At 37.2% G+C, this 9,808-nt stretch overlaps 1 non-coding gene across 1 annotated transcript; it reads right to left on the reverse strand.

The window, feature by feature from the left end:
- Positions 1-2,002: 2,002 nt before the first annotated feature.
- On the reverse strand, positions 2,003-2,109 carry LOC125418020 (U6 spliceosomal RNA). Its single transcript, XR_015737102.1, has one exon. It is a non-coding gene; the product is annotated as a U6 spliceosomal RNA (small nuclear RNA).
- Between the last annotated feature and the right edge of the window lie 7,699 nt (positions 2,110-9,808).

Here is a 9,808-nt window from a genome sequence, read left to right on the forward strand (position 1 = left end):
GTGTGCAGTGGTGATAAGAGTTTGAGCTGGTGAACAAATGTGACGTAACTATATGATAAGCAGACATGTGTGCTAATCTAAAAAGAAAAAAAGTACCATAGCCACAAAATAGTATAAAAACTTGAGGTTTACGACCAGTAGACATTCTCAAAATGACTTGCTAGGCATGCTGTCAGAGCGGTCATAGAGAATCCAACGAACCAGCAACTTCACAGCTGAGACCGTCCAAGAGCCAGAGAACTAGCTCTTGCCTGCGGATCAAGACTTGCTGACTGGCTGGCTTGCTGACTTGCTGATAGACCTTCCAAGAGCCAGAGAACTAGCTCTTGCCTGCAGATCAAGATTTGCTGATCCAGAGGCCTACATCGAGAGCCATGGACCATTATCAGGTCGTATACACAAATGCCTCAGTAAGATAGGATAGAAGACCTTGCCTAGGACACATAGGAACCTTTGCTGAATGTGTGATGTGATTGAAGGTTTGATGTGATTGATTGACTAGGATTGCTATTGGTTTGATGTTTACTTACTTATATCTGCCATAAGAATAATTAGAGATTTAAATGATTGTTACAGTTTTGATGTTTTCCCATACCTGCTAACAATTGGAGATGTGACTATTGGCATAATAAACTTGTTCCTAGAACAAACACTGTGGTCATCCTGAGTATTTACTTGCAGACCTCTAAGTAAGGGCAGAATGCCCACTCAGGAATAAGGCTTCCTCCTTCTGCTCCTCATTTAGACCTTGTGGGGGCTCAGTCCGGTGCTCCAATGTGGATCTCTGTCTGTATCACAATCCATCCTCAGATGAAGGTTCCCTCTGGTCTTGCCTTCTTTGCTCACGTTCTCTTTCCTTCTGCTTCTCGTTTGGACCTAGGGAGTTAAGTCCAGTGTTCCAATGTGGGTCTCTGTCTCTATCTCCATCCATTGCCAGATGAAGGTTCTATGGTGATAAGCAAAATATTCATCAGTATGGTTATGGGCCAAGGCTGTCTCAGGCACCCTCTCCTCTGTCCAGAGAACAATCTGGGGATCTCTCCTTGGACCTGGGATCCCATTTATAATCAAGATTCCTGTAAACCCCAAAATGACTCCCTTAGTTGAAATATATTCTTCCCTGATCCCATATCCATCTTTCCTCCCCCCATCCCAGTTCCCCGATCTTTCACCATTCCTCCCCTACTCCTTTCTCTCTAACCCTCTCCCCTTCCAACAGCACCCCCCCGTCCATGCACCCGAGGTTACCTGGGACTCTTGTCTATTTCCAATCTCCAGGAGGATAGCTACATGATTTTCATCAGGTTCACCTTCTTATTTAACTTCTCTAGGATCACGAATAATAGGCTCAAAGACCTTTAATTATGATTAGAATCCACTTATGAGTGAATACATGCCATATTCCTCTTTTTGGGTCTGGCTTACCTCACTCAGTAAAGCGTTTTCTATGTCCATCCATTTGCATGCAAAATTCAAGATGTCATTGTTTTTTACCGCTGAGTAAAACTCTAATGTATATATGTTCCACACATTCTTTAACCATTCTTCTATTGAGGGGCACCTAGGTTGTTTCCAGGTTCTGGCTATTACAAAGAGTGCTGCTATGAACATAGATGAACAAATGCTTTTGTGGTATGTTAGGGCATCTCTTGGTTATATTCCCAAGAGTGGAATTGCTGGGTCCTGAGGGAGGTTGACTCCCAGTTTCCTGAGAAACTGCCACACTGATTTCCACAGTGGCTGCACAAGTTTGCATTCCCACCAACAATGGATGAGTGTTCCCCTCATTCCACATCCTCTCCAGCATAGGCTATCATTGGTAGGTTTTTGAGTTTGGCTATTGTGACAGGTGTAAGATGATATCTCAAAGTTGTTTTGATTTGCATTTCCCTGATCGCTAAGGAGGTTGAGCATAACCTTAAGTGCCTTTTGGCCATTCGAAGTTCATCTGTTGTAAATTCTCTGTTCAGTTCAGTACCCCATTTTTTAATTGGGTTAATTAAAAAATATGGAACACTTCACGAATTTGCGTGTCATCCTTGCGCAGGGGCCATGCTAATCTTCTCTGTATCGTTCCAATTTTAGTATATGTGCTGCCGAATCAAGTACTGCTGTGTGCATGTTTACTCAGGTCAAATAAAAGTTTCTCTTCACTGGTTAATTCTGTCTGCTTTGTCTGTGAGTTCAATATTTTTCCTGTTTTTTTTTTTTAATTCTTTAACTGTCACAGGAAATGAGCCCTATCAAAACCTGCAGTTTACAGCATATTTAGTGAGAAAATGCTTGTAGATATACATTTTTTTGTCCATTGTTTCTGGCCTCTAGAATGTTGTTTGTTTTACAAGGAGAAACAGTCTTTTATCTGTTTTTCTCTAAAGGGTCATGTGATCAGATTCCTCTTCTGTAGGGGAGTTATAGAAGGTTCAAAAATGGGAAGTGTACCAAGAGGGATTATCTAAAACAGGTCATAATTCTGGGATCTGGGTGTCAGTTTATTTACTAGTGACTATGTGTAATAAACCAAATGTTAACCTTGGTCAATAAACTAGTGTGTACCAATGCACCATGTTTGATGAGACAGGACACATTGAGAAGTGGATATTAAGTCTCTTTCTGTACTCATTTACTGCTGGATTGAGTGTGTTCCCTGAAAGTTCTTGTCTCAGAAACTGTATTCCACAACCTGATAATGCTGGGAGGTGAGGAATATTTTCCATGGCTTTGGTGGTCTCATGAATTTCTTAATGCCTTCCTCCTATAATTTTATCTTTGGTATATTTTAACCTGTGGCCCATAGACCACACACATCTAAAAGTAGCTATGAATGTATGTCAACAGACATTCATAGGTAACAATGCTGTATTGTAATGTCAGAAGGTTGGCACACATGCTAGTGGGATCAAATTAGTTACTGAATGATTGTTTAAAGCAAATGCAAAGTCTGCAATTTGCCTTCTTTCCTTTTGCATGAGCCTATACCTCTGTCTTTTTGGTCCATGAGTTGAATCAATATGAGGCTTGTATCAAATGTAGATGCCTCATACTTATCATGATTACTATAACTATGAGCCAGTCAACCTCTTTTCTTGGTAACTACTCAGTTTTCACTATTGTGTTACAGCAACCTTCTTCTCCAGTAGTCATGTGCACAGATTACCCTACAACAGCTGAGAACTAGGAAGGTCATGGTGGCTCCAAAGTTCATCTAATCATATATGTTGATGTATATGTTCTATAGGATTTTAAATACTGCAGGTTATTTACATTGTCCACCATCCCATCCCTCCCCATGTACCTGAGTGTTTTTCAAGCCTGAGTGTACATTAGAATTGGAAAATTAAATTATTAATGAAACTCCTGATTATTTGAAATGATAAATTTCATGCTATATATAGTTTACTCTTCCAAGTTTTAAAACCAAGTAGTTTTCTACACAAGGAAATGGAGCAAATATCTCTACTCCTCAGTATAGGGTATATACAATAACTTTCTTTCAAAAGAGATTAAAGAGTACTGCAAAAATGAAAGAGAAGAATCTATTAGTTGGAGAAACCCAACAAACCTCAGGCAAGTTATGAAGGCATAAAAGATGTCAACAGTGATGGGCCATGTTATAGAAAGTACTATTGACATCATACCATAAAATGGCACTTTACTTGTGATCTTCCTAAGATGTATAATCCAAATATAAATGTGAGAAAAATATTAGAAAATTCCTAAATGAGGGACATTATGGTAATTTCCCAGTTGAGGTTCTCTCTTCCTCTCTTTTCCCAACTGATTCTGCTTTGTTAAAACATAGCAAAAGCACCAATCACCATACTAAGAAAATAGGAGTAAGGTATGTACATTGCTTAATGTATCAACACTGGATCATTAATTGCCCCCAACTGTCCTATAATAATATGTTAATAGGGGAAATTGAAACAAGGGAATAGAGGAACTATTGGTATTATCTTCACGATAACTAATAGCATTCGTAAATCAACAATATTTTAAAAACTTTTACTTACTTCATAAATACTAAACAAATAAATTTACATATTACCATAGGCAACATTATTGTTTTATTAACTCTCCTGTGGATTCCAATCTGATGCAGAGTGGGATTCAAGAATCATTGGTGCATCTGGCCTTGCAAGTCAAGATAATTGTTAGCCTGTTCCTTTTCACTGACTTTTGTTTCTCTTACCTCTTATAAGTACATTTATTGACGGACCCTATGTCTTAGCTTAAGCCCAGCCAATTTCCTCAATCAAACCTGAGGAAACTGAGATATTCAGTTTAATGTGGGAGGGACCTCAGGCTAGGATTAGATTTTTTAACATGCCTCAGTCAGACTTAGGACAATATCTAGTACAGCCAGCCCTCTGTATTAGCAGGTTCTATATCTGCACATATAGAAATAAAAAACACTTGAAAATAAAAATAAATACTTGGGAAAATAAATATGTATAAAGTCCCTAAATAATGACATATAGCATTTATTTAGTTTTACATTTCATTTTATATAAAATAAATTTTAAATTTTATTGGGTAATAAAAGCAATCTGAAGATGGTACAAAGTGTATAAGAGGATGGACATAGTTTTTATGCAAATACTTAAAATAATTATAAAATTATTTTAACTAAGGGACATAAGTGTGGATTTGGGCATTTGGATGGTGGGTATCCTGGAAGCAATCAAACATGGAAACAGAGACAAAACTGTCCTCCCTGGATTTCCCCAGTTAAACCATGCCATTATCTGTAGACATATGTTTCCATGTCAATTGCAATATGATCTTCTTGAAGAATGACTCATATTAAGACTTGGTCTTTGTGAGGATACAAGACTTTCTTGTTCTTTAAGATTTTAGGCCCCTGCTTTAGTCACTGACTGGATATAGAAGGCAGTGGGAAAACCTCCAAAATGATTCTCCCTAACTCCTGTTTCTTTGCCTTCTTTCTCATTTTTTTAAAGTTTTTTCCTAAGAGGCTTCATCTGCAGTGTTAGACTTCTAGAACATTGTGACCATGGACCACCCAAATTCTTCCCTTAGACTACAGTTTTCAAGTAAGGTTTTCTAGATAATATTGGACTGTTGGAAATGATCTTAGTTCAACTTCATCTTGAACTTTTGTATTGTTGCTTGCTGACACTTTTTTGTTCCATGTAGTTCACTAATATGTGAATTTGCTTCCATTATGACAATATAGTACATCTGTCAAGCCAACCTTCTCTTTTGATTGACAGCCAAATTTTTCCCTCCAATGGGCTTGGCACATGTTGTACAAATATTATGAGTCTAGGAACAACTTTTTCAAATCTATTGCTCTCTATTGAACTTTACCTTTCTTCTATTTTTGCCCCTATTTAATATATTCTTCTTGATCTTTATTTCTTCCAAAATAGAAGGGATTCTTCTAACTCCTCCTCCCTACTTACCAATATTATCAGATATTTGAGAAAAAAATGCACTCTGAAAAAGAAGCAGAATAGAAACAAACTGAAAAAAAATGAATTTAGAAGAAACAGAGACAACACAGAAGTAGAAAACTTAAAAGAAGAAAGTTCTTAAAACTGATGAAAATGTATCTATGTTACCAAAACAATAATTTTGGAAAAAAGGATTTTTTAAAGGAAAATCATATCTGAAATATTGCATATGCATAAATTTTTCAAGATGACATATTAGCCGGGACTGGCCCTGAGCACACTATAATCCTCCACTTCAAATTCTAAAGTGCTAGAATTCTAAGATACTGTGGGCAGCAGAAAATTTAACATTAAAAATATAAAGATAGCTTTGGTGTTCACCAGGTCGCTTCCCTGCCCCCACTGTCACCCTTTTGTCTCCTGTGTCCTTGGAATACCAGCTGTCCCGATTTCAGTCCTGAGGAGTTCTAGCCAGAGAGTACTGAGGAGTTTTATCCAGAGAGGGTTGCCCTTCTGTCTCCTGTGTCCTTGGAGTACTGGCTGTCCCTGCTTCAGTGCTGAGGAGTTCGATCCAGAGAGGAGGAGATGGGCAGGTGCCAATGCAAGAATTCCTCCAACAACCTGAAAGGCAACATGACATCACCAGAATCCAGGGATTATGAAACTAGAAGAATTGAACACCCTACTCCAGAAGAAATAGAAGAAATTGACTCTAAGCAGAATTTTATGAAAATAATAGAGGACCTTAAACAGGAGGTGAAAATCTGCCGTAAAGAAATTGAAGAGAAGTATGACAAAAAGATTGAGGAAATGAATAAAGAAATGGAAGAGACATATAATAAAAAGTTTGAAGAAATGAGTAAATCTGTAAATGAAACCCTGGGAAACCAAGAAAAAACAATCAAACAGGTAATGGAAACAGTTCAAGATTTGAAAACTGAAATGGACGCAATGAAGAAAACACAAACAGAGGGCTGGCTGGCTATGGAAAATCTAGGGAAATGAACAGAGACTTCAGAAACAAGCATAACCAATAGAATACAAGAGATAGAAGAATGAATCTCAGACTCTGAAGACACCATAGAGAAAATATACACTCTGACCAAAGAAAACAGCAAATCCAACAAATTCTCATCACAAAACATTCAGGAAATGTGGGACACAATAAAAAAACCAATTCTAAATATAATAGGAGTAGATGAAGGAGAAGAATTGCATATCAAATGCCCAGAAAATATGTTCAACAAAATTATAGAAGAAAATGTCCCCAACCTAAAGAACAATATTCCTATGAAGGTTCAAGAAGCATACAGAACATCGAATAGACTGGATCAAAAAAAAATCCCCTTGCCATATAATAATCAAAACACAAAACATTCAGATTAAAGAAAGAATATTAAGAGCAGCAAAGAAAAAAGGTCAAGTAACTTATAAAGATAAACCTATCAGACTTACACCAGACTTCTCTAGAGAAACAATGAAAGCCAGAAGGTCCTGGATAGAGGTAATGCAGAAACTAAGAGACCATGGATGCAAGCCCAGACTACTATACCCAGCCAAGCTATCATTTACTATCAATGGAGAAAACAAAATATTCCAGGATAAAAACAAATTTAAACAATACGTAGCCACAAATCCAGCCTTACAAAATGTATTAGAAGGAAAATCACAACCCAAGGAATCCAACATTGCCAATACTGCCTACAATAACCCAGACATCTAACGACCCTTCACAAGCACAACTAAGAGAAGGCAAACACAGAAACTCTACGACCGCCCCCCCCCCAAAAAAATAATAACCAGAGTCAACAACCACTGGTCATTAATATCACTTAATATCAATGGACTCAATTCACCTAAAAAGAGGCACAGACTTAGAGATTGGATATGAAAACAGGATCCAACATTCGGCTCTTTACAAGAAACATACCTCAACCACAAAGACAGACACCTACTCAGAGTAAAGGGTTGGGAAAAGGTTTTCCAAGTAAACAGACCTAAGAAACAAGTGGGTGTAGCCATTCTAATATCTAATAAAACTGAATTCAAATTAAAATCAATCAGAAGGGATGGAGATGAACATTTCATACTCATAACAGGAACAATTCATCACTAGGAAGTCTCAATCCTGAATATCTATGCCCCTACTATAAAGGCACCTACTTTTGTAAAATAAACACTTCTAGAACTCAAGGCAGTCATCAAACCACACACACTAATAGTAGGAGACTTTAACACACCTCTCTCACCAATGGACAGGTCAATCAGACAGAAACCTAACAGAGAAATAAGAGAATTATTGGAGGTATTGAATCAAATGGATTTAACAGACATCTATAGAACATTCCACCCAAATAGGAAAGAATATACCTTCTTTTCTGCAGCTCATGGAACCTTCTCGAAAACTGAGCACATACTCGGTAAAAAAAGCAAACTTCCTTAGATTAAAAAAAATATTAGTAACCACCTGTGTCTTGTTAGATCACTATGGATTAAAGTTAGAATTCAACAACAATGCTACCCCCAGGAAGCCAACAAACTCATGGAAGCTGAACAGTCAAACACTGAATCACCCCTGCGTCAAGGAAGAAATAAAGAAAGAAATTAAAGTCTTCCTTGAATTTAATGAAAATAAAGACACAACATACTCAAACCTATGGACACTATGAAAGCAGTGCTAAGAGGAAAGTTCATAGCACTAAGTGCCCAATTAAAGAAAACGGAGAAAGCACACATTGGAGACTGAACAGCACACTTGAAATCTCTAGAAAAAAAAGAAGCAGATTCACCCAGGAGGAGTAGAAGATTGGAAATAATCAAACTGAGGGCTGAAATCAACAAAATAGAAACACAGAAAACAATCAAAAGAATCAATGAAACAAAAAGCTGGTTCTTGGAGAAAATCAACAAGATCGACAAACCCCTATCCAAACTAATCAAACAGCAGAGAGAGAACAGGCAAATTAATAAGATGAGAAATGAAAAGGGGGACATAACCACAGACACAGAGGAAATTCAAAGAATCATTAGACCTTACTACAAAAGCCTGTATGGCACAAAATTGTAAAATGTAAAAGAAATAGACATTTTTTTAGATAAGTACCATATACCAAAGTTGAACCAAGAACAGTTGAACAAACTAAATAGACCTGTTATTCATGAAGAATTAGAAGCTGCTATCAAAAATCTCCCGACTAAAAAAAGTCCAGGACCAGATGGTTTCAATGCAGAATTCTACCAGAACTTCCAGGAAGAGCTAATATCTATACTCCTTAATGTATTTCACAATATAGAAACAGAAGAGTCATTGCCAAACTCTTTTTATGAAGCTACAGTTACTCTGATACCAAAACCACACAAAGACACAACCAAGAAAGAGAATTACAGGCCAGTCTCACTCATGAACATTGACATGAAAATTCTCCATAAAATACTGGCACACCGAATCCAAGAACACGTTAGAAAAATTATCCATCATGATCAAGTAGGCTTCATCCCAGAGATGCAGGGCTGGTACAACATACGCAAATCTATCAATAAAAACCATCATATAAATAAACTGAAAGAAAAGAAACATGATCATTTCATTGGATGCTGAAAAAGCATTTGACAAAATTCAACATCCATTTATGATAAAGGTGTTGGAGAGACTGGGGATACAAGGATCATACCTAAATATAATAAAAGCAATATACAGCAAGCCGACAGCTAACATCAAACTGAATGGAGAGAAACTCAAAGCCTTTCCACTAAAATCAGGAACGCGACAAGGCTGTCCACTCTCTCCATACCTCTTCGATATAGTGCTTGAAGTTCTAGCAATAGCAATAAGACTACATAAGAGGATCAAGTGGATTCGAATTGGAAAGGATGAAGTTAAACTTTCGTTATTTGCAGATGATATGATAGTGTACATAAGCGACCCCTACCAAACTCTACCAAAGAACTCCTACAGCCAATAAACACCTTTAGTAATGTGGCAGGATACAAGATCAACTCCAAAAAATCGGTTGACCTCCTATACACAAAGGATTAAGAAGCAGAGAGGGAAATAAGAAAAACATCACCTTTCATCATAGTCACAAACAGCATTAAATGTCTCTAACCAAGGATGTGAAAGTCCTATTTGACAAGAACTTAAAGTCTTTGAAGAAAGAAATTGAGGAGGATAACAGAAAGTGGAAAGATCTCCCTTGCTCTTGGATTGGGAGGATCAATATAGTAAAAATGGCAATTCTACCAAAAGAAATCTATAGATTCAATGCAATCCCCATCAAAATCCCATCAAACTTCTTCACAGACCTTGAGAGAATAATAATCAAGTTTATAAGGCAAAACAAAAATCCCAGGATAGCCAAAACAATCTTATACAATAAAGGAACTTCTGG

Source organism: Myodes glareolus, chromosome X (genome assembly GCF_982192425.1).
Source record: "Myodes glareolus chromosome X, mMyoGla1.1, whole genome shotgun sequence".
NCBI classification, from domain to species: Eukaryota; Metazoa; Chordata; class Mammalia; order Rodentia; family Cricetidae; genus Myodes; species Myodes glareolus.